The sequence below is a fragment of the Sciurus vulgaris genome, assembly GCF_902686455.1.
Source record: "Sciurus vulgaris genome assembly, chromosome: 3".
Classification (NCBI taxonomy): domain Eukaryota; kingdom Metazoa; phylum Chordata; class Mammalia; order Rodentia; family Sciuridae; genus Sciurus; species Sciurus vulgaris.
Genome location: NC_136463.1, coordinates 150,835,268 through 150,860,007, shown reverse-complemented (window position 1 = coordinate 150,860,007; position 24,740 = coordinate 150,835,268). Strand labels below are relative to the sequence as shown.

The window sequence follows — 24,740 nt, the reverse complement described above, 5'->3', positions numbered from 1 at the left end:
TTTTAAAATTATAATAGCCAAACAAAGCATATGTAACAAAAGAAAAAGTAGATAAATGGGACTTCATCAAAATTTTAAACTTTAGTGATTCAAAAGGCAGAATTAAGAAAGTGAAATAACTCAGAGCATGTGAGAAAATATTACAACTCATATAAAAAATAATGGGCTTTTCTCTAGATTACATATAGAACTATTAAAAATCAATACTAAAAACACAAGTAATCCAGTTTAAAAATGGGCAAAAAACCTGAACAGATATGTCTTCAGAGAAGATACCCCAGCTATCCCACTCCTTGGCCTATACCCAAAGGACTTAAAATCAGCATACTACAGAGATACAGCCACATCAATGTTCATAGCTGCTCAATTCACCATAGCCAGATTGTGGAACCAACCTAGATGCCCTTCAGTTGACGAATGGATAAAGAAACTGTGGTATATATACACAATGGAATATTACTCAGCCATAAAGAATGACAAAATTATGGCATTTGCAGGCAAATGGATGAAATTGGAGAATATCATGCTAAGTGAGATAAGCCAATCTCAAAAAGACAAGGGACGAATGATATCGCTAATAAGTGGAGGATGACACATAATGGGGGGGAGGGAAGGGTTAGTGTTAGGGTTAGAGTTAGGGTTAGGGAGGGGGGCAAGTATGGAGGAAGAAAGTACTGTATAGAGGGTAAAGAGGGGTGGGAGGGGTGGGGGGAAGGGGAAAAAAAATAACAGAATGAATCAAACAACATTACTGTATGTGGATTTATGATTACACAAATGGTATGCCTTTGCGCCATGTACAAACAGAGAGGCAACATGTATCCCATTTGTTTACAATAAAATTAAAAAAAAAAAAAAAAAAAGAAACTGTGGCATGTATATACAATGGAATATTACTCTGCCATGAAGAATGATAAAATTATGGCCTTTGCAGGCAAATGGATGAGATTGGAGGATATCATGCTAAGTGAGATAAGCCAATCTCAAAAAACTAAAGGACAAATGATCTCGCTGATAAGCGGATGAGGACATATAATGGGGGGTAGGAGGGGTTAGCGTTAGGGTTAAGATTAGGTTTAGGGTTAGGGATAAGGAGGGTGGTAAGAATGGAGGAAGGAAGGACTGTATAGAGGGAAAAGAGGGGTGGGAGGGGTGGGAGGGGTGGGGGGAAGGGAAAAAAATAATAGAATGAATCAAACAACATTGCCCTATGTAAATGTATGATTTTTAATAAAAAAAATTTTTTAAATCTATTTAGTATTACATCTCATAAAAATAATATTTTAAAAAGCAGAATACTATGCTTAAAATGTCAATTCTGAAAAATTAATACACAGAAAAAAATTGGAAGGATAGCAATAAAGAGAAATCCTAGATAAAGAAGGGAACTTAGAATATCCAGTTTAAGTTCCATTCATAGTAACTATGAAAGCTTCTCTACTTATCTGCCATATTGTAATATAAATAAAATGAAATTAATGTAATGATAAAAAAAAAAAGAAGATACCCAAATGACCAATAAGCTCACGGAAATATGTTCAACATTTGTCAACAGGAAAATGAAAATCGAAACCTCAATGAGATAGGATTTCACATCTGGTTAAGATCTCTATAATCTGGAAGAATAAGAAACCCAGAATAGCTAAAGCGATCCTTAGTAGGAAGAATGAAGCAGGGGGTATCGCAATACCAGATCTTCAACTCTATTACAAAGCAATAGTAACAAAAACAGCATGGTATTGGTACCAAAATAGACAGGTAGATCAATGGTACAGAATAGAGGACATGGACACAAACCCAAATAAATACAATTTTCTCATACTAGACAAAGGTGCCAAAAATATATGATGGAGAAAAGATAGCCTCTTCAACAAATGATGCTGGGAAAACTGGAAATCCATATGCAACACAATGAAATTAAACCCCTATCTCTCACCCTGAACAAAAATCAACTCACAATGGATCAAGGACCTTGAAATCAGACCAGAGACCCTGCATCTTATAGAAGAAAAAGTAGGTCCAAACCTTCAACTTGTTGGCTGAGGATCAGACTTCTTTAACAAGACTCCCATTGCACAAGAAATAAAAGCAAGAATCAACAACTGGGATAGATTCAAACTAAATAGCTTTCTCTCAGCAAAGGAAACTATCAGCAATGCGAAGAGAGAGACTACGGAGTGGGAGAATATCTTTGCCACTCATACTTCAGATAGAGCGCCAATTTCCAGAATTGATAAAGAACTCAAAAAAATCTACACCAAGAATACAAATAACCCAATCAACAAATGGGCTAAGGATATGAACAGACGCTTCACAGAAGAAGATCTACAAGCAATCAACAAACATATGAAAAAATGTTCAACATCATTGTTAATAAGAGAAATGCAAATCAAAACCACCCTAAAATTCCATCTCACCCCAATTAGAATGGCGATTATCAAGAACACAAGCAACAATAGGTTTTGGAGAGGATGTGGGGAAAAAGGTACACTCAGACATTGCTGGTGGGGCTGCAAATTAGTGCAGCTACTCTGCAAAGCAGTATAGGGATTCCTTAGAAAACTTGAAATGGAACTACCATTTGACCCAGCTATCCCACTCCTTGGCCTATACCCAAAGGACTTAAAATCAGCATACTACAGAGATACAGCCACATCAATGTTCATAGCTGCTCAATTCACAATAGCCAGACTATGGAACCAACCTAGATGTCCTTCAACTGATGAATGGATAAAGAAACTGTGGCATATATATATATACAATAGAATATTACTCAGCTATAAAGAATAATAAAATTATGGCATTTGCAGGCAAATGGATGAAATTGGAGAATATCATGCTAAGTGAGATAAGCCAATCTCAAAAATCGAAAAGGCGAATGATCTCACTGATAAGTGGATGATGACACATAATGGAGGGTGGGAGGGGGGCAAGAATGGAGGAAGGAGGGACTGTATAGAGGGAAAAGAGGGGTGGGAGGGGTGGGGGGAAAGGAAAAAATAACAGAATGAATCAAACATCATTATCCTATGTAGATGTATGCTTATGCAAATGGTATGCTATTACTCCATGTACAAACAGAAACAACATGTATCCCATTTGTTTACAATAAAAATAAATTTAAAAAAAAGATCTCTATAATCAGAAAGACAGACAATTAGTGTTAGCAAAGACACAGAGAAATCAGAGCCTTACACACTGTTGAAGGGAATGTAAAATGGTGTAGTTGCTTTGGTAAAGAGAATAATGCTTCAAAATGTTAAATAGAATCATGCTATGATTCAGCAATTTCACTCCTACTTGTATACCTAAGTGAAATTAAACGTATCTTCACACAAACATTTATACATGAATGTTTATAGCAGCATATTAATAATAACCAAAAAATAAAAGCAATCCAAATGTCCATCAATTGATGAAAGGATAAGCTAAATATGGTATATCATACAGTAGAATAGTATTAAGCAATATTATTAAGAAATAAAGTACCAATTCATGCTACAGGGTGGCTAAACCTTCAAAATATTCAGCTATATTAAATAATCCAGTCCTAAAACACCACTTATATTGGTTCAATTTATCCAAAATATCAAGTACAGGCAAATCTTCATAGATAAAAAGTAGGTTTCTGACTGTGGAAGGGTGGATGGAAGGGAGAAGGGAAGTGACTGCTGATGGGCATAGGGTTTTTTGGGGGGTAGGTGATGAAGATTGTAGTAATGTTTGCACAACCTTGTGAATATGCTAAAGCCATTGAGTCATATACATGAAATAGACAAATAGTGTCTTTAACATAAATTATATCTCAATACAACCATTCTTTGAAAACAACATAAGCTATGGTTATGAGAAAGTATAAACATACCATTTTAACCAGACAAAATTATTTTAATAGTGAAAGAACAGAAGCTAAATTGGAAGGTAAAGTTAGCACAGTGGTATAATGGAAGCCTTTCAATATAAAGAATTTTGAATTGTATTTCTACCTTCCTACTTGGTTGCCTTGGGATAATTTATATAAAGAGTCCACAACCTAGAAAGTACTCTCAAAATGACAACTATTCTTCTTCTTATTTTGTAAGAATCTTCAGCAATGCTGTGCAGTTCATTCACCTTGCTAGGATTCTGAATTGGCCACACAGGGCCTTCAAAGGTTCTGGGTTTTATGTGATCACTTGGGCTTAGCAATCCTAAGATCAAAGTCCCATACCATACATCCTAATCTAATTTACTGATGGAGATTAAAGAAAATAAGAGAAGACAGCTTGATTTTTTGAGCCTATAAAAAACAGAAAATAATTTTTGGAAACTTTAAATTTTAAAGCATAATATTCACAAAAAGAAATGTTTACAGAGGTAAATTATATTTGTAAGTTATCTTAAAGCAATAGAATATCACTGAAGCAAAAGACAATTGAGCTCAATAATTGCTAAATTCACTAGAAGCTACTCAGCCAAATACACACCACCAATGGGAAGCTGTTAGAGAATATTAGTGTGAGAGAGAACAGGTCTTATAAGAACAAGGAAGAAACCAAAATTCACCCAAGATGACTGCAACTTTTCTAACTTTGATGGATCAGGCCTTTGAGTTACATGAGGAAGCATATAATTTCTTTCCACATTTCTCTTTCAAATAAAATAATTCAAACTACATATGCTTTATGAAGTTCGGCATCTAAAAGACACTGACAACAATATACACTGGAGGAAAGATAAAGCCTCTTCAACAAATGGTGCTGGGAAAACTGGAAATCCATATGTAACAGAATATATTGAACCCTCATCTCATACTCTGCACAAAACTCAACTCAAAGTTTATTAAGGACCTAGACATTAGACCAGAGATGCTGTACCTACTACAAAAATATGTAGGCCCAACTCTCCACGTTGGCTTTGGAAACAACCTCCTTAACAAGACTCCCAAAGGGCAAGAAGTAAAATCAAGAATCAATAAACTGGATGGTATCAAACTAAAGAACTTCTTCACTGCAGAGAAAGGAAGAATGTGAAGAGAGCTTACAGAATGGGGAGACATCTTTGCCACCTGCACCTCAGATAGACCATTAATCTCCAGGATATATAAGGAACTCAAAAAATAACACCAACAAAAATAATAATAACCCAATCAATAAATGGGCAAAGAAACTGAATAGGCACTTCATAGAAGGAGAAATATAATCAGTCAACAAATATATGAAAAATGTTCAACAACTCTAGCAATTAGAGAAATGCAAATCAAAACTACACTGAGATTCCATCTCAGTCAGCATGGTAACTATCAAGAATACAAGTAATAATAAGGGGGGGGGGCTAAGGAAAAATAGAGGACCTTTGCATTAGGCAGAGGGAAGTGAAGGGAGGGGAGGGGAGGAATGTGGGGGGTAGGAAGGATAATAAAATGAATCAGACATTATTACCATATGTACATATATGATTACATGATTAGTGTGATTCTACATCATACAACCAGAAGAATGAGAAATTATGCTCCATTTATGAATGATGTGTCAAAATGCATTCTACTGTCATGTATACCTAATTAGAAAAAATAAAAAAATACAAGTAACAATAAATGATGGCAAGGATGTGGGGAAAAAGGTTCACTTAAACATTGCTGGTGGAACTGCAAATTGGTGCAACCAATCTGGAAAGCAGTATGGAGATTCCTCAGAAAACTTGGAATGAAACCACCATTTGACTCAGCTATCAGACTCCTTGGTTTATACTCAAAGGACTTGAAATCAGCATACTGCAGTGACACAACCACTTGAATGTTTGTAGCAGCTCAATTCACAATAGTAAAGCTATGGAACCAACTTAGGTGTCCTACAGCAGATGAATGGATAAAGAAAATATTGTATATACACACAATGGAATATTAGTCATAAAGAAGAATAAAATTATGGCATTTACTGGTAAATGGATAGAACTGGAGAATGTCATGCTAAGTGAAATAAGTCAGTTCCAAAAGACCAAAGGTAGAATGTTCTCTCTGATATGTGGATGCTAACCCACAACAAGAGAGAGGAAGATTGGAAGTTCATTGGACTAGACAAAGAGGAATGAAGGAAATGGAGGGGGATGGGAATAGAAAAGACAGAATTAATTGAACATATCTTTTCTATCCTTTGTATGCATACATGACCAATGTAACTCCACATCATATTCAACCACAATAATGGGATCCTAATCGGAATAAGTTATACTTATTCTATGTATGTATAATATGTCAAAATATACTCTACTGCCATGTATATCTAGAAAGAACAAATAAATTTAAAAATAAAAAGAAAATAAAATCAGTGCTCCTACCTTTAAGCAGACTAAGTCAGTTGAAAAGGTATACCAGTTGTCTTGTGTCTCTAATGATACCCAAGTTGCTTCTAAACTTAGGATGTCATCAACAACGAGAAGAAAGTAAATGAAATCTCTAATTTAACACAGTGATTCTCACACAGAATAGAAAAGCAAGTGTTTGTTAGGTTTCTTCTTCTCTGGGATTCCACAAGTGTCATCACTTGTTCGTCTCCCTGCCCCTCTAGTCTCAGAGCTAGCACGGAAACCCCGGCTTCCCCAGACTCTGACTTTTACTCAATCTCCAGAACTGGTAAAAGAAATTAGTTGGCATCAGTCAGCACAATAATGAGTGGTCCAGAGGAACTCTGAGTTGAAGACAAAACCTAACCAGAGATTGTAAAGATACCATGGAAAACCCATTGTGGTAAATCAAGCGGTCACAGAGATGAGCTATTTGCAGTTTACCTCACTTTAAAAGTCCCCAGCTGCACGTGGCAATCATGACCCTGGGCATCAGCATTCTGCTCAGGGGTTGTCTTTCCACTAACACCCTAAATGGCTCACCAGGATACCATATTTCCTGCCAGGCACGGTGGCACACCCCTGTAATCCCAGCGGCTCAGGGAGCTGAGGCAGGAGGATCTCAAGTTCAAAGCCAGTCTCAGCAACTGTGAGACATTGAGAAATTCGGTGGGACCCTGTCTCTAAAAAAATGTAAAATAGGGCTAGGGATGTGGCTTAGTGGTTGAGTGCCCCTGAGTTCAATCCCTGGTATCCCCCCCCCAAAAATTTACCACCTTTCATTTTGCATTTATATATGTTTAAAGGGGGAAAAAAAGAGAACAAGAATAAAGATAAAGGGATTGTGGACAAAATTTGCAAGTTATTCTGAAGCGTTTTTTACAATTCATTTTTCTCTCACTAAAAACACACCCCCAAAAAAAGCATAGTAGAGGAAGGGGACCAGGGAAAGGGAGGAGGGGAAGGAAAAGAGAAGTACCGGGAAATGAAATTGATCAAATTTTATTATTCTATTGTGTTTGTGTGTACAAATGTAACAACAAATTCCACTATTATATATATTTATAATGTACCAATTAAAAAATAAAAATTTATTATATACTCTGCCACATAAATTCCCAGGATAGTTTGATCACTTCTATTATTCAAATACAAATTACTCATCTTTCTAATTAGAATAGACATATCACACCGAGCAGCCTTCCTCTAAGCCCATATATTTATCTTTCTAAAACAATATATTTTTCTTATTTTTTACCCTTTACCTGAAGTTGAAGAGGCAGGAAATATCTCAGACTTTGTTCCAAGTGAAAGCACCATTATCACCTATCCCTGTAGATCAGAAATAACCCCCTGGGGTCTAAAGTTTCATTTCTCAAACCATCTCTTACACAGAGTCTATTATCTGGTTGGAGGAAAAAGATGTTAACTGCAAGGGCCCTGGGAACTAAGCTTATTTTGTCTCTGAGCCAAATAAGACTACCGTTCCTCACAAAATGGCATAAGCAATCTTCTAAGAGTTATCGTCAGTAATTTACTAAAATTACCTCAAAATACAGCATAGGAAGCACAAAACTTTTGCTAAGTATAATATTTCTCTTCTATGATTTAAAGGAAAAGGGATGTATGTATAAACAAACTAGTAGGTGAATTTAAAAATAAAAAACTACAAATATATCCAAGAAGAAATTAAGCAACTGGCTAGTTAATGATGACCTTAATGTACTCAAATATAATAGAAAGACAAGGAAATAGAAAATCTAGGGATAGAAATCTAGTGGCAAGCATAAACCTCCCAAGTAGAAATCTAACATTAGATATTAAAACCTAGGGATATCTCCCCCGCCTCTCTCTCCTTTCTATGGTCTTCATACAATTTCTCCACAGGATTCTAAGTACAAAAAAGAAATCTTTTCACACAAAAATCAATATTCAAATAGTCGCTCTGGGAAAGGGAACAGCAAAAACACTCTTGCTGAAATGGATACAACAGCTCTTTCAACTTAACACATTCATGACTCTTATAAACTATTATCGATTGAGATTATTAAAGAATAACCAAAATGCTCAATTCCAAAATAAAATTTGGAAACATTCCAGAATACTTCTAAAGTTGTGTGTCCTATGGAGCATAAATTTATAATCAAATACCGTTTGCCAAGAAACTGACAGAAATTCTAACATTATGGAATAATTTCTATGAAGGATGACTTCTAGAGAAACCATAATAATGCTACACATCTGAAGTGCATTTTTAAACACAGAAAAGTAAAGCATGTTGGCAAACCATATGCCTGATGGAATTAATTTTCAAGGCCCTGAAGGCGATTTATATAAATTTTGTCAAAAAAGAAAAAAGAGCCATCGCATGTTAACATGAAAAAGAAGATGTGACTGGACCAGTCACTTTGAACACTCGGGAAGGAGAATTTTGGTTCTTTAAACCTCTTCATGGCTGTATCCTTCCTCCCTCTACTATTGTCAGATATACAAGGCCCCAGGACTTCATCTTTTCCCCAGTCCCCCACCAAAATCTATTTGCAACATGGCACTAATATCACCACTTTGTTCCTGCGTCAATTTAGGCCATGTGCTGCTGCTCTCCAATCTCTGCTATGTGAACTCTCCTTTTATCTTATTATAAAATAAAAGACTTTGCTCTGGTGAAGTAATTCCAGCATTCAGGGAGCAACTGAGGGAGTAATGAGACTATGTAAAATTGAAAACTATTAAACAACTTCCCATTCGGTTTTTCCTATAAAGCCAGCCTTGCTGCAGGAAAGATAACTCTCACATTTGAAACTGCTTTGTGAAATAATTTAATCTCATGCAAACTTAGCAGGTTCTTTTCTTACACCAGTGTTCCTCCATCTTTTTATCTGGTGAACCCACTTAGTGATTCTAAAAAACCTAGTTCACAATTTCTATCACTTACTACCAAAAATATGCAGCGATATGAAAGCATCCTTTTATTTTCAAAAGGCAGGTAGTGATCCAAAGAGCCCAGAGAAGTCAATTCTGAGAAAGGTGATAAACCACATGCACACAATAAAGAAATAGCTCTGACAGTTCTGCATTCATTCAGAAATCCTAGTTCTACCCTGTGTCTTTCCCCACCCCTTGGTGTCAGGCATCTAACCTAGGGTTTGGTACAAGCTAGGCAAGCACTCTACCACTAAATTGCACCCCCCAATTCCTCCCTTTGTCATTTTTAATCGGGGAGGTAGAGCAGACACAGATGTTTAATAGCTAGCAAGGGAAGGGTGCCTATAAAGGCTATGAGAAACACAGTGAACCAAGAGAACGACATATGAGGAGTGGTGAGGATACAGGAGACCACAAACCCCCTCCTACAGGTAGTATCTGTGACCCAGCTACATTGTGGCCATGCAATGTAACTAGGTCATCAATTTTATTTTTCAAGAAACCCGTTTCTTGAAACTCTACAGTTTTTCAGGTAGAGTTTATTAGCAACTACCAGTAATTCAAATTTTAGAAAATATAAGGTGGGACAACTCTGAGTGAGCCAAACTAAAGTCATCAATTATCAGGGTATGTCCCATAATCACTCATTCAGTGCCTCTATTATATATAGTCATGGTCACCTGGCCCAATCCCTGTTTATCTAACTCGTGGGATTTTACCTGTGAAACCTAAAGGGCTTCAGTGATGTGATGGGTAATTTTATGCACAACTTAGCAAGTATTTGGGGATAAAATTAATGTTTGAATCAATTAACTTGATTCGTCCAATTAGTTGAAAGCTTAAATAGAACAAAAAGACCAGTTTCCTGTGCAAAAGGGAACATTTTAGACACTCTGTGATATCATGCACCATTGGCTCTCAGTTCTCCCACAGGCAGGTCCAGACTGCAGATTTTGTACTCATCGGCCTCCATAATCACATGAGGCAATTCTTGATAATAAATCTCTTTCTAAATATATATATACATATCTTATCAGTTCTCTTTCTCCAAAGAACCTTTACTAATACAAGTGCTCTAACCAAAGTCACATAACTAATTTAGGTTAATTAATTAATTAATCTTTCTCTAGAGTATGTTCCAGTGCATTGTACAGGAACAGTGAACTTGGTAGGAATGACACTGTGGATATGTCTGTGTCTGCTTCTATATTATAAAAACCTGAGACAGCACATACAACGTGGTATAGTTGTAGAACCACAGAATCCTGTAGCTGTATAGTTGCAGAACCACAGAATCCTGTAGCTGTTTGTTTACATGCAGATTCCTAGGTTGAGCTCCATCCAGATCTATTGAATCCAACCCTCTAAGCTTAGAGTTCCAGGATCTGCACCTTGGCAACTCACCGAGATGATTTTTATGTACACCAAAGTTTGAAAGCAATGGTCTAAGAGGCAATATAGATTAGTGGTTAGGAACACAGATTCTAGGGGGGCATGGTGGCACACACCTGTAATCCCAGTGGCTTGGGAGGGTGAGGCAGGAATATTGCAAGTTCAAAGCTAGCCTCAGCAACTTATTGAGGCCCTAAGTGACTTGTGAGACCCTGTCTCTGAATAAAAAGGGCTGGAAATGTGGCTCAGTGGTTAAGCACCCGTAGGTTTAATCCCTGGTACCAAAAAAAATAAATAAATAAAAATAAAAAAAAGAACACAGATTCTAAAACCAAATTGCCTAAGGCTTTAAGTCAAACTCCACCACTTATTACCTATGTGAGTGACTCTGGGTTAGTTACTTAGCCATTATGCTTCAGAGTAGAGTGCACTTCACACCTCACATTCAGAGATGGGAGGACCGAATGAGGTAAGGGAGTAAACACATATACATAATTAGTGTCTAATAAATAGTGGCTACTATTACCAAACTCTCTTCTCATGCGTGTTCTGGCACATTTTCAGAATTGCTGACATTTATTGTGACAATTACAGTAGCACTTTAGGATCTTGAAATACTTTCTAAAGCAAAGTTCACTGTGGTTAGATGCAGTGTGTTTTGTTTACACAAATCCTTTGTAATTTAGTAATTTGTATGTAATCTCTATGGTAACTTTCTAGATTTATTTGATTAACCTGAATACCACAATAACTGACTATGCAATGTAGCAGAGTATTTGCTGTATACAAGAGAGATTTTCTTAGGAAGTACAGTCTTTCTGCAATCCACTGATTTTCCTCTTTACTTCTATGAAGGTTGTGTGTATTTTATCTTTATGTTAGCTGTCCAGTCCTATGCTCACTCCATAAAAGACATTCAGATATAAGTATTTTTGAATGAAAATTTTCACACTAACATAATGGCTTTGATCCAACATTGTTTCACTAACAGATTCTCATAATAATATCTAAAGAAGGATATACAACAGCTACGAAAGGAGGCTGGAAATAATATGGATACGTGAAATATTTTAAGTCTTCCCTCTTCCTCCAAAAAGTTTAATTTACTTATCCCACCAAAGTATCAAGGACCTTCACTACCAAATGACAGTGGCTGGGTTTTATTTCCTTTTTATTTTCTAGTAGAAAGTCATTGAAGGCTTTGACCTGAGCGCACATGGGTTTGATCTATTTAATGAGTGTCTGCAAAATCATATTTATAAATGAGTAGGAGCCAAGAGATTTCTAGGAGACTCCTACAATAATCCAGAAGAGTGGCAATAAATACCTAAATTAGGTCATGGATATAAAGAATGGGAAGGAAGAGATTAATGGAAGAGACACCTGTTTCTAAAATGTGGAATGTTCTGATATAAGTTAGCATGCTGTCTAAAAAATGAATACATATCATGCCCACTGCAATTACAGAATGTTCCCAATTCCAGTATGTAATTCTCCACATACCATTTCCACAAATATACCACTTTTAAAACATTTCTCAAATGTTTTCTTTCAAAAAGAAAATTTATTTTAATACTTTTCAGTCTCTGAATTAAATCACCAAAATCTTGGATTGTGAGCTCCTGGGTTCTGTCAAAGTCCTTCCATATTTATCATGTAGAGGAGGGACCAAAGATGGTTAGAAATAGTGCACGTCAAAGAATGCAAAGTCTGCTTCTGCCATTAATGTGCTTAAACATGAAATTCACAGAAGTCTGTAACTGCTGTCACTTACAAAGTTCCTCCTTTTTAATATAATCATACTTCAGCAAATGCACTTCTAAAACTATTATCCTGAAATGCACACACACTATGTGAAGATGTGAAGCCACCATATTATTGTAAATTACCTTGTAGTTCTTGACACTCACTATGATACTTCACATGAAAGAAACCACAGATGCTAAAATGTGATAGAGATTAAAATCTCTCATCATTTTGAAGAAAACAGAAGGCAAACCATCTTACAAACTAAGCTGAGGCTTTCTGCAAGCCTTCCTGCCTTCAATTTCTATCCCAGGACAGTGTACAACATAATATGTCATCAATTTTCTTCTGTTTCCAAAAGGTTTTGTGATCAGACACCTGATAATTATCTCCAATTATTTGGCATTAGAGAAGTTCAACTTTTAAGTTGAAATGAACCTGCAGAACAGTTCACTCGGTCACCTTATTTTAAAGCCAATAAAAATGAGGATTAAGGTCCCTCAGCTGACAGGGCAAAGCATAAGCCTTTTCACAGCTAGTTTAGGATTCTTTCCATTGCCCTCCCTACTGTCTCTGCTGGGCCTTTAGTTCTAAATATCCATGTACCCAAATGATAGGGTATCAGCCCAGTATTATATGCTGGGTCACAGTCAAGGCTGAAAAATATTAAAAACAGCCATGTACACATGGGGCAAAGTTGCTTCAGTTTTGTGCTGTCATGGAGTAGTGTATTGTTTCCAGATTGTATTTCAGAAAAGATTCATGTTGAGCTATTCCACTAAGACATTAATGTCCTCTTAAGCTAGCAAAAATAGACAACATTAAAAAAACTGGAATACACAATGTGTCATTTAAAACACTTAGAAAACTAAATAAAACACCTTTAAAAGATTCTGTTTCTTGGAGTTCTAATTCAGTTTTGAGCAAGAATATTAATATATTAATCTGGATTAATAAGAAGATGTTCATTATAATGAATTTTTCTACCGTTTTGTTTTTCATGGTTTTAATCAAACATGGTCTGAAAATATCCAACAGAAAATTTCAGAAATAAACAATTCATAAGTTTTAAAGTATGTACCACTCCGATAACATGAAAACTCACACTGTCCTAGATACAAATAATTCCTTTGTCCAGTGTATCCATACTGTATATACTACCTGCCCATTAGTCACTTAGTATCTGTCTCCAATGTTATATCAACTATCTCAGTATTACAGTACTTATGTCTAGGGTTCACTAATATCTGTGGTTTTAAGTATTAACTGGGTATTTTGTAATGTATCCCCTGAGGAGAAGGAGGGACTACTGTACTGATACATTAATATGTAAGAATATGATTCTGATTCAGTTAGAACTTTCATTTCTGAATCATCTATGATTTTTAGGAATCAGATTCATACCATAAGCAGTTATTAAAAGATCCATAAGTTCTGAATCAGTAACTCAGTCACCACAGGGAACATGGAATAATTCCTAGTTATTCCATGGAATCAACCTGTGATCAAAATAGCAGACTAACAACTTGCACTCAGTCTGTGCGTTATCATTTAGTGATTCTTGGTTGATATCAACACTCTTCCATAGCTGAGTTAAGTTTTGACCCATGGTGAGCTGCCAGAGATTGCTGTTCCCTTGGAATTGCCATGCAACCCCTGCCCACTTCCTACCTAAAAGCAGGTAAGGAGGTAACTCATTCAGGCAAGGAGTCCAATATGCAGAAGATAGCACTGGTGAGTGTCTCCAGTCATATTAGAATAGTATGAAAAAGCAAACTTTGAAGACAAATGAAGCCGTGAATCAGCAAACCTGAATAATGCTCTCTGTTAGACATATGACCTTAGCCAAGCTGTTTAACTTCAGTGTGCATAATTTCCCCCACTGTAAAGTAAGGACAATAATACCTATTTCAGAGCATTGTTCTGAATATTGACTTTAATGAGATAAAGTATGAAAGCACAGTATCTAGCACAACTTGCTATAAATGGTACCTATTTCACTATATGTAGGTATGATTTATCCACACAAGAATAATGATGAATGATCCACACCAGAATATACAGATAAATAGAAATACTGTTTATTTACCAAGAGTATCTAAATGATAATGATGCATGAGAGTCTCCCCACTAAGAGAAAAATTTCAGCATCAATAAATTGATTGGCCTGTCTTGCTGGGATTTGGGTGCTGCTTCCATCAAAAACAATAAATAAATAAAAGTATCCTTCTTCTTCTCACTTTACATCTTAAACCCTCAACTGACTCACTCCAGTGATTTAAAAGGTAAGTACTGACTGAAAAAGGCAACAAAAGAAATCATTGTTGATGAATCTCATTCAATATTGAGTAGCTTATCAAATGCTTGAGCTGATCACCAGCAGAGCACTAACTCTGGGCTGGGAAGGTTTAAGATAGAACACAAAGTTAAAAATCTGAAATAGCATTTCTTGAACATACAGGGAATCCCACAGAGATGAAGAGAGGCTATGCATGGATGAAAGAATGATAAAGACAAACTCTCACCACAAGGTTATGTGCCAATAAATAGTCTCAAGAGTATAGGCTGAGGCTCTCCTGATTCCGGTTTTAGAAAGCACCCCTTTGTCAGGAGAAGGAATGACAGGATCCTATCAGTACTAGTAAATTAATCATGAATGCATAACACAGACCCAGAATGAGTTTGGACAACTGTCCTGACTAACCAAAAGAGACTGAGTCTTTAGGTTTTTTGACTGGCTTTGTGAACACTAAATATTTTTCAGAAGACAGTCAATCAATCAATCTATGGGACTTCTACTGACACAAATCCATGTTCCTTAGTCATATTTCACAATCAACCTAGTTCAGAAAGTGTAAACTTCAAGACTAGAGATAATAGCTGTCTAGCCTGTAATTAAAAATCTTTCCTACTTACTAAGCCTATGTGTTCATCAGGGGTTTTTTTAAGTGACAAAAAACCAGCTTAGATTATCTTAAGAAAAAAAAAAAATGTAGAAAGAATGCTAAGATATCTATTAAAGGACCAAACTCTCAAACTGCAGGAGACATACTTCCCTCCACCATCTGACCTTCTCATTGCAGACTGGCTTCCTCCCCTGGGCAGCAAACCTGGGTATCTGAAGCTCCTGAGTTTCACAACTTATATCCTCCTTCCACAGCCAAAACGAATTGAGTTTTTCACAATAATGCTGAAAATTTCAAGGGGAGTACCAGCTTCAGTCAGGAACACACTCCTGGCTCATCACTATGGCCCTGGCAAGAGAACAGATGGGCGGAGTGAAGGGGCAGCATGGTACAAAGAAATGGCAGCGCTCGCAGGGAGCTTGAGCCATTCCCAAAGAAAAGTGAGCATTGTTTCCAGAAGAAAGGCTGAGGGTAGTGTTAAAAAGAAAAAAAAAAGAAAAAAGAAAAAAAAAAGTAGACCACTATGGGTTTTTATAATCCTTTTTCATTGCAAAGATAAGCATGATGTGGAAGTATCTGTTTGCTCATTTTGTTAACTTCATTTTCACCTGAACTTAACTATGGGTCATAAATTTTATAACCATTCAAGTCACATAACCTGTTGCATCCCTGACCTTCTTGGCTGATTGTTTCCAGAGTTCTTACCTGCAGGTTCTTAGCTGGAAGACAATGAAACTCCTAAGTACAATTTCTCCAGGAATACATCACCATGATTTCAGAACTACACTACTCCTGTCTAGAGCAAGCCCTCAGGCATGAATTATTTTCTTTCTATTCTAGGTGTCTAATTTTGGCCTAGATCACCTAAGAAATTTTTTCAATGCAATTTTATTACTGGAAATAACTTCATTACTGTATAAGAGAATATTTAGCAACTGTTGAGAATGAAGTCAAAAGGTCAGTACCCACATATAAACCACATTCCTATCTCACAATCCTGCCTATTTATGTTTATTAAATTCTGAAGTAGCAAAATGCAGCCAGTAAAATATTAAAATATTTTCAGATTATATTAACATTTGTAAGTATTTCCTCCAAAACTGTGTGTGCTGACTTTGATGTTTTCATCATACTGGGTATTTTCAAAGGCACTGATCCTGGAGTTACAATATGACAAATAGGGAATCTTTTGTTACTTCTTCCTTTCTTTAGCAAAGTGAACTTTTAATTACTTGATAAGCCATGAATCCTTTTATGTTTAAATCCATGTGAGCATGTAATAGATGATGTTTGAAAAACAAATGCCCCACTCATACTCATACCTAGCAAAATGATTTCCTAGAATATTAGTCACATCTGACCTCCCTTCGTGGGTGATCAGAGGTCTGGCTGGGTTCAGGTGCTTGGATGGGGTACAAAAGATCCCCAGCTATGGAATTGAAGAACGGTCTCCCATGAAGGAGCAAGAAAAAGAGAACCAGATCTAAACAAGGGAGACAAGACACAGGAAACATCAACAGGAGAAGCAGACAGCAGGGAGACCTTTGAGGCAGGAGCCCAGCTTTAATGAAAATTCATTCTACAACCAGCAGCCAGAAACTGACCCCAATTTATCCTCTACCACTTAAAATTCTCCAATGGTTGCCCATCCCACTTGAAATAAAGTCAACTTTCCAGGGCTACTAAAGGCCCACGTCGATCATTCTCAGCCTTGGCTGCTTATCCGAATCACCTAAGGAGCTTTTAGAAATACCTAAGTGCCACCCAGATTAATTACATCAGAATCTGTATGGGGGTGGGCTTCAACTTTGTTTCAGGGTTTTGTAAGTATACTTTCAGAGTAGAAGAACACTGCTCCACACGACCTGCCCTCCATCTTCTCTGATTTTATCTGCTGTCACTGTCATTACACTACAGCCTCAGACTCTGCTTTCTTCAACCCACAAACATGTTTGCTTGAATAGCTCTTCCCTTTCCCACTCTCCACCCCCACCACTGATCATCTTCACATCGTTGACTCTGTCTCATCATTTAGGTCTCTAACCATCATCTCTTTGGAGGGACCACCTATCCCTGACACTGTTAGTTCTCAAAATGATCCCCAGAGCAGCGGCAGCTTCTGAAAACTTATTCTCCTGGGCTCACATCAGGCTCTACTTAATCAAAAACTCAGGATGGGATCCAGAAATCTGTTTTAATAAATCCTCCAGTTGATTCTGATGCACATTGACATTTGAGATGCACTATTTTGACATATATGTATGTGTGTGTGTGAGTACCTCCACTGCTCTCATGACCTGATTTTATCTTCTTCATAGCAACCATCTGAAATTCTTATTTATTTTTAAATTATCTGTCTTTGCCCTCCTAAAATATAAGTTCCAAGAAACCTTACTTTCACCCCATTTGCCCAGGGCTTAGAATAGAATCTAACATGCAGTAAGTACTCCATAAATATTTATTGAATAAATAAACCCAGAAACCAGTCTAGTCCTTTTCTCCTCCAGAAGTTCTAAACGTTGGTTTCATATTTTGTTTCCTCCAGAGACAGGGCCCCTGAGCAAGATATGCACAAAGATCTACAGTAGTATGTCTTAGAAAATGATGTCAGAAGCCAGAAAATGTCTGGCTTCTTCAGAATGGAGGCTTTTAAATTGATGAACCTGCTTGGCTCATAGGAACCTGAAGTGATTGCCACCTGTGACTCATGCACAGCAAAAGGCCTCATTAAATCACAGGTAACCTGCCAAGGCATTTTTTCCAAGAAACAAATCTGCAAGGAACAGCACTCAAGAGAGAATCTAGAAAAGAGAGATACAAAAGGCGGCTGGCACGTGTATCAGAGGCCAAGATAATCCCACCCCCAGAGGACAGTCTTCTTTGGGGATTTTGGAAATGGTGGCTATGTATCCCTTCACACATCTTTCCACCTTCCACTCACACCCTTCCCAATCAATGAAAAATGTCATTGTTTTGATTTAAATTTCTGTCAGTTACAGTGAGGGCCTTCGCTAATCTCCACTTGCCATTTGTAACTTCTTTTTCAGTGAATGGTTGTTCTCACAGCTTTCTTTTAGGCTGTTTGCCATGCTCCAGTTGATTGGTGATTGTATTTACTTTTGACTGTCATTTATGCTGTCATTATTTTTCCCAGTTGTGTCACTCTTGACTTTGTTTTGATGATTCCTCCCTCAGTCAGAGTTAAAATTTTATTTAATCACAACTATCAGTCTTTAACTTTAAATTTTATGATTTTTTGTGTCAATAAAGAGAAAAGCCTCCTCTACTCCAAATATATAAAAAATATTCACCAGTCTCTCATACCAATAACTCTTTGGTTCTTTTTTCCCCTAGGGCTAAAGCTTCAATTCATCTGGAGTTTGGTCATCATTACTGCCAACAACAATAACAATAATAACTATTGTAGATGAGAATACTGAGGTACCAAGAGATGAAACTTGCTCAAGATCCCATGACTAGCACTTGGCAGAGCCACACTCTTGTACCGAAGCTCTGAGGATCCTAAGCCTCCACTTCTATGTTATCCACTCTCAATAAACACTGTGGACAATATAGAAAAAGCAAGAGGTCATTTGCACTGTTAACATCTAAAAGGTGTATACATTTTATTGGTACATTATGCATTTCTAATGCTGTATTTCTAATCTGAAACTTGAACAAACATGTCCTCAAGCACACCTTCCCCCAAAATAATCTCTCTCAGAACTCAATAATAATGCTTTTGGCTGCAATAACTGATAAGAACTATGAGGGTCCAACACAAGGTAACTCAAAGCTTGGTTATCTTCTTCAACTTATCTACTGTCCTTCATGTATTTTAAGTTCAAAATCCCAACATGAGCTGCTATGATTTCCAAGCAAGCCCTGATCTGATATGTGTATGCTTCAAACCTGCACTGAATAATTTGGTCTATACAATAAAGTCAAAAATTACTTTTCAGGGAGTAGTATTGGGGACTGAAATGTACAAAACTATATTACATGCATTTATGAATATTTCAAAATGAACTCCACCATTATGTGTAACTACAATGAACTAAAAAATAAAAGTAAATAAATTTAAAAGTTACTTTTCATGATCATGTGTGACAAATTACATTTTAAAGATGTAAACATTATTGAAAATGCTATTAACAATAAAAGATGTCATTTTATAACTCTAGTTTTCATTTAGAAGAATGAGAAGAAATTTAAGCTTCATGAAGATAAAGACATTTTGCTCCTTTCTTCCTTCAAAATTCCAAAACCTCAAAGATAACAGAAAACAAAAACACAAACTCCAGCTTCAGTGAAAAGATGAAGTGATTATAACCTAACATTTGAAGATGGAAAGCAAATGAAAGAACATTTTAGCAGAGAGGAGAAAAATTAAACCCATGATAAGAAGGAGCAACCCAACTTGCCCCTGGAAACACTTAGCAAACGGAGACACTGTGTACTTTGGAAGATAAAGGTGGTAACAGGGCAGTTGCTATAACAAAGTTGAATTTAGAGTCTCATCCTTTGATGGGCTGCAGCTGGCTTGCACTGGGGCTTCCAGGAGCTCAGTGTTAGCATGTTTCCAACTCTTCAGCTTCCTCCCTCACATTAGTAGTCTGAAATCAATCACAGTGGGAGTATTTACACTACAGAAATTGGCAACTGCTACAAATCTGGTTTGTTTGTTTTTTTTTTTTTTTTCTCATTTGTTTTGTTTCATTTTTTTCAGAGAGTTGGTTATCAAACATGAACCAGCCCATCCCTACTCCCAAATCCTGACATTCACCACCTATTAGAAATCTGAGGTCTATTCTCCAGAGATTCAGGCACAGCAGTCACAAAGGAAAGTAAGTCAAAGGTTGAGTGTGGAAGAGGAATATTACTGAAAATCCGTACACTGAGCACTGAGTTCCTTCAACCCCAGAACGTCAGCATTCAGGTTACATCCCCCTGGCAGAGAACGAAAATTCTTCTCTGGATAAACTTTAACTTCCCAAGCAAAATATTTACATAAAATGATATTTTGGATGGGGCCCTCAGTGAAAAGTCTACCTGACACATCTATAGGATGTGTCACATCCTATAGTCAGACCTATCCGTGCAGCTAGGCAGTCTAAAGAATTCACTTTCCAAGAAGCCTTTTTCAGGAAGCCACTAGAGAATGTGCCCCCCCAAAACAAAGGAATAAACCAATAAAAAAGATGACATGAATTTAGGAAACACAGGAGAGAGGCAAAGGGCATTACCAGGGTGACAGTGTCCCTCAGGCCTAACAAACATGCATACTGGAACAGGAGACAGAGTGTTCCAAGAAGCAGATATAAAATAAGAACTGGGAAATTATCTTTTTGACCATGTGGAACTCTACAATGAGGGAGATTCTACAGAACTCTTAGAAGATGTTGGAAGACTTAGACATTCAAATAAATTTAAACATAGGGAATAAATAGGACAATTATTACCTATAAGCAAAAATGACAAGAATAAGACACAAAATGCAGTTATACAGTAGATCACTCAATAGGGAAAAATACTTACATAATCATAATAAAGTACTGGAAAAAGTCATAACCAAAAATTTAGACATAATTAATTATCTAGGGAGGAAAATAGGGAAGAGGCAATATCAGTGAAAACCCTAACATATCCTAGTAGGAAGTAAATTTATTAATCAAAAGGCATATTATTTTCAAATAAGGAAGTAAATACCAAAACAGTTAAAATCATTGAGGTGTTCTAGGAAGTAGGTGATAGGCAGTGAGAGGAGAGAGAAAATAATATTATTTTTAGTTTTATATACTTTCTAGAAGTATTTGACTTATTTTTATGCAAAAGTTTCATCATAATTTTTAATTTAGATAATTTAAAAATAATGAAAAATTTTAAAAATTTATAAATTATGAGCAACTGTAGAGAACATAGGAATTTTTCTGATGTTCTACTAATAAAGGAATTCCTGCATTATAACAACAGAACAAAATTTTAAAAATCAGGAGAGGTCTGGTCAAAATACCTTGTAATTAACTATTTGCATATATGTCATCAGGTGCTATATTCAAAGTCTTACAAAGTCATGGGTTGTTAGACAAGAGAAACTGTGATAAACATGGATAAATTAGAACTGGTCTTCTGATCTTGTCTTTTTGGAGTAATCACACTTACTGATAAAATTTTCATAGTAGATGCAACTCATATGCCCCTAATATATTTCTAATTTCATTTCTAAAGAAGATTAGGAAAAAAACTTTTCATAGTTATCATCATACTTATTATTTCCTGCCTTAAAATACCAATCTAAGTGCTAGAGGGAAAATTGATTTCATAATTACTGAAGAAATTACCGAGAGGAGGCAGGTTTAGAGTGGTAAGATCAAGAGGCACAAAACAGTGATAAGAAATAAATCATTCTTTCCAGAAATTTGGTAGAAAAAAATAAATATTCAATAATAGCAGAAGTATGGGAGAAAGAATTTTCCAGATAGGGGAGATATATGTTTATTAAAAATGAAAAGGAAAAGACACAATTTTTTAAAAAATGGTACAGGGTGGTGTGAAGGGAAACTGAAGGTGGAAATGGAGTAGTTGAAAAGCAAAAGAGGAGGGGTTTGCTTTTTGACTTGTGTAAACAAAAGGAAATATGAACAACGTTTCCTGGATGGCATTAGTTTTTCAGCGAAAGAAAACACCCAGTCGTTTTCTAAGTGGGAAGTCAAGACTGAGAACTTGCAAGCACAGAAAGAGTCAAAAAAAAAAAAAAAAAAAAAAAAAAAAAAAAACTACCACTGTCCAAGAAGGGACACCAGTAGTCCCCAAAGGCATTCAGCAAACCAGTGGAAGGATGATTGAACCAAGGCAGATTCCCCAGTTCCATCCTCAAAAGCTTTTAGGATAGTAGGTCCAGGATGGAACTGGGAGGTCAATTTTTAACAGACTCCGCAGGGAATTTCTATGAGTAGCTGAGTCTGGAGGCCAATGTATAAGGTTTATCAAGGTAAGAATAAAGGAATTTCAATCAGTGTAAAAGCACCCATGAAGTCAAGATGTAAATATTGGTAATGGTCCAAATCTATGCATTTTTATTTCTTCAACATGAATGAAAGAAATAGAGAAAATAGAATAGGGAAGGGTAATCCACAAAATAACTGGAAATGATAGTGGCATTGAGTAGCTGACCAAATCTTACATTCTGGTTCCATGATAAAAATGAATAAAACCAAAACACAAACTCAGTTTTCATTCTAATTTTTAATTCAGTCCATTTTCCCTTCAAGAATTCCCTTCAATGATAAAATTGTTTCCTCAGTTCTGTGGGCCATGGTGTCCCAGGTCAGTTCTTGGTTTGAATAAAAGGAAAACAGGTAATCTGGTTCCATTCTTTGGACATTTTGCTAGTGAACTTCTAGGACTGCATTCTTAAGTGATTTTTAAATAAGACTATCTAAACATTGATATATTCAAGTCTAGTTTAATCTCAGCCTTTGGATTCCTATAGAGCTTTCAACAAGACATGGAAATCTTTCAACTTCAAAAAGTAATTACTTACTACAGAGGTGTAAATTTTTTAAGTTAAAAGCTCACATCAGCAAATCTCTGCATCAGAAATCAACAGTGAAAAAGGACAAATAAAAATCAACTACTTCCCTGGAATTGTATACTTAAAAATAGTTTAAATGATGCTTGTCTGATCTTAAACACCACTTCTAAATCACTTGATTAAAGCTACGTAATTTAGTGAAAATAGAAATTACAGTATCTAAAAATAAATTTCTAAAAAAATGAAACTGAAAATGCGATTAAATACAATGAAAAGGACAGCATGCCTGTGTCATATACCATGGAAGAAATGGCCTTTTGTCATTAAAACAACAACATTGTTTCCTCACCTAAGTGTAGTCTTCCTTAAGGACCAGAAGGTAAAGAAATGCACACATTAACAGTTTAAGCAAATTACAGAGGCAGCTGATCCATGGCTTTGTAAAATAATCTGTCACAGTGCAGCATTTTGGGAAGCAGCCAGCTGTTTTGGGGTCTTAATGAAAAATGCCAGATAAGTGGCTTTACTTCAAAACACAGAAATTGGCCTGATTAAATCAAGGAATTTCTATCAGGTTTTGATATCATTTTGAAAGGAAAGTCTAGCCTTCTCCTGAAAGCTGAAAATCATCCTTCCTTTAATCAAGAATTTCTTCACTGCAAGGTATGACATTTTAGTCAACTTAATCATTAAAGTGTCAGTTACTACACATCATTTGCTTTCTGAGTGACATGCCCAGCTTCTTTTTATTTATTTTCATTAAGCAGGGAAAAAAAAGTGTAAGTCACATGCAAAATTATATCACAAAACCATTCTTGACATTTGAAATTATACCACCTTCGAAATTTTAGCTCATTTTTATATACATTATCATTATATATACATATACATACATATACACATGGATATAAAGAGAATCTGTATTTTTTCTTCTTTTTTTGGGGGGTTTCATCAATTTTTTTTCCTTTTTTGTTGGCAAACTATAGTTATACATAATAGTGGAATTTGTTATTACATACACATACATGCACACAATGTGACAGAATAATTTAGGCAATTTCATTCCCCAGTACTTCCCTTTTTCCTCCCCTGCTCCCTCACCTAGTCCCCTTTCTCTACTCTACAAGTTAGTCTCCCTTCTATTTTTTTTTCTTTTTTTTTTTTATTATTTAAACAAATGAGATACATGTTGTTTCTCTATTTGTACATGGAGTCAAGGCATACCATTTGTGTAATCATAAATTTACATAGGGCAATGTTGTTTGATTCATTCTGTTTTTTTTCCTCCCCCCCACCCCTCCCACCCTTCTTTTCCCTCTATACAGTCCTTTCTTCCTCATTCTTACCACCCTCCTTATCCCTAACCCTAAACCTAACCCTAACCCTAACACTAACCCCTCCTACCCCCCATTATATGTCCTCATCTGCTTATCAGCGAGATCATTCGTCCTTTAGTTTTTTGAGATTGGCTTATCTCACTTAGCATGATATCCTCCAATTTCATCCATTTGCCTGCAAATGCCATAATTTTATCATTCTTCATGGTGGGGTAATATTCCATTGTATATATATGCCACAGTTTCTTTATCCATTCATCAACTGAAGGGCATCTAGGTTAGTTCCACAATCTGGCTATGGTGAATTGAGCAGCTATGAACATTGATGTGGCTGTATCTCTGTAGTATGCTGATTTTAAGTCCTTTGGGTATAGGCCAAGGAGTGGGATAGCTGGGTCAAATGGTGGTTCCTGAGGAATCTCCATACTGCTTTCCAGAGTGGCTGCACTAATTTGCAAACCCACCAGCAATGTATGAGTGTACCTTTTTCCCCACATCCTTGCCAACACCTATTGTTGCTTGTATTCTTGATAATCGCCATTCTAATTGGGGTGAGATGAAATCTTAGGGTAGTTTTGA

General features: G+C 36.3%; 1 protein-coding gene and 1 long non-coding RNA gene across 3 annotated transcripts in view; both read right to left on the bottom strand.

Annotated features, from left to right (window-relative positions):
- Positions 1 to 24,740, bottom strand: part of PLCL1 (phospholipase C like 1 (inactive)) — a 338,334-nt gene that overhangs the window by 183,153 nt on the left and 130,441 nt on the right. The gene's annotated exons all lie outside the window — the stretch shown is intronic.
- Positions 1 to 24,740, bottom strand: part of LOC306656963 — a 174,101-nt gene that overhangs the window by 34,465 nt on the left and 114,896 nt on the right. The gene's annotated exons all lie outside the window — the stretch shown is intronic.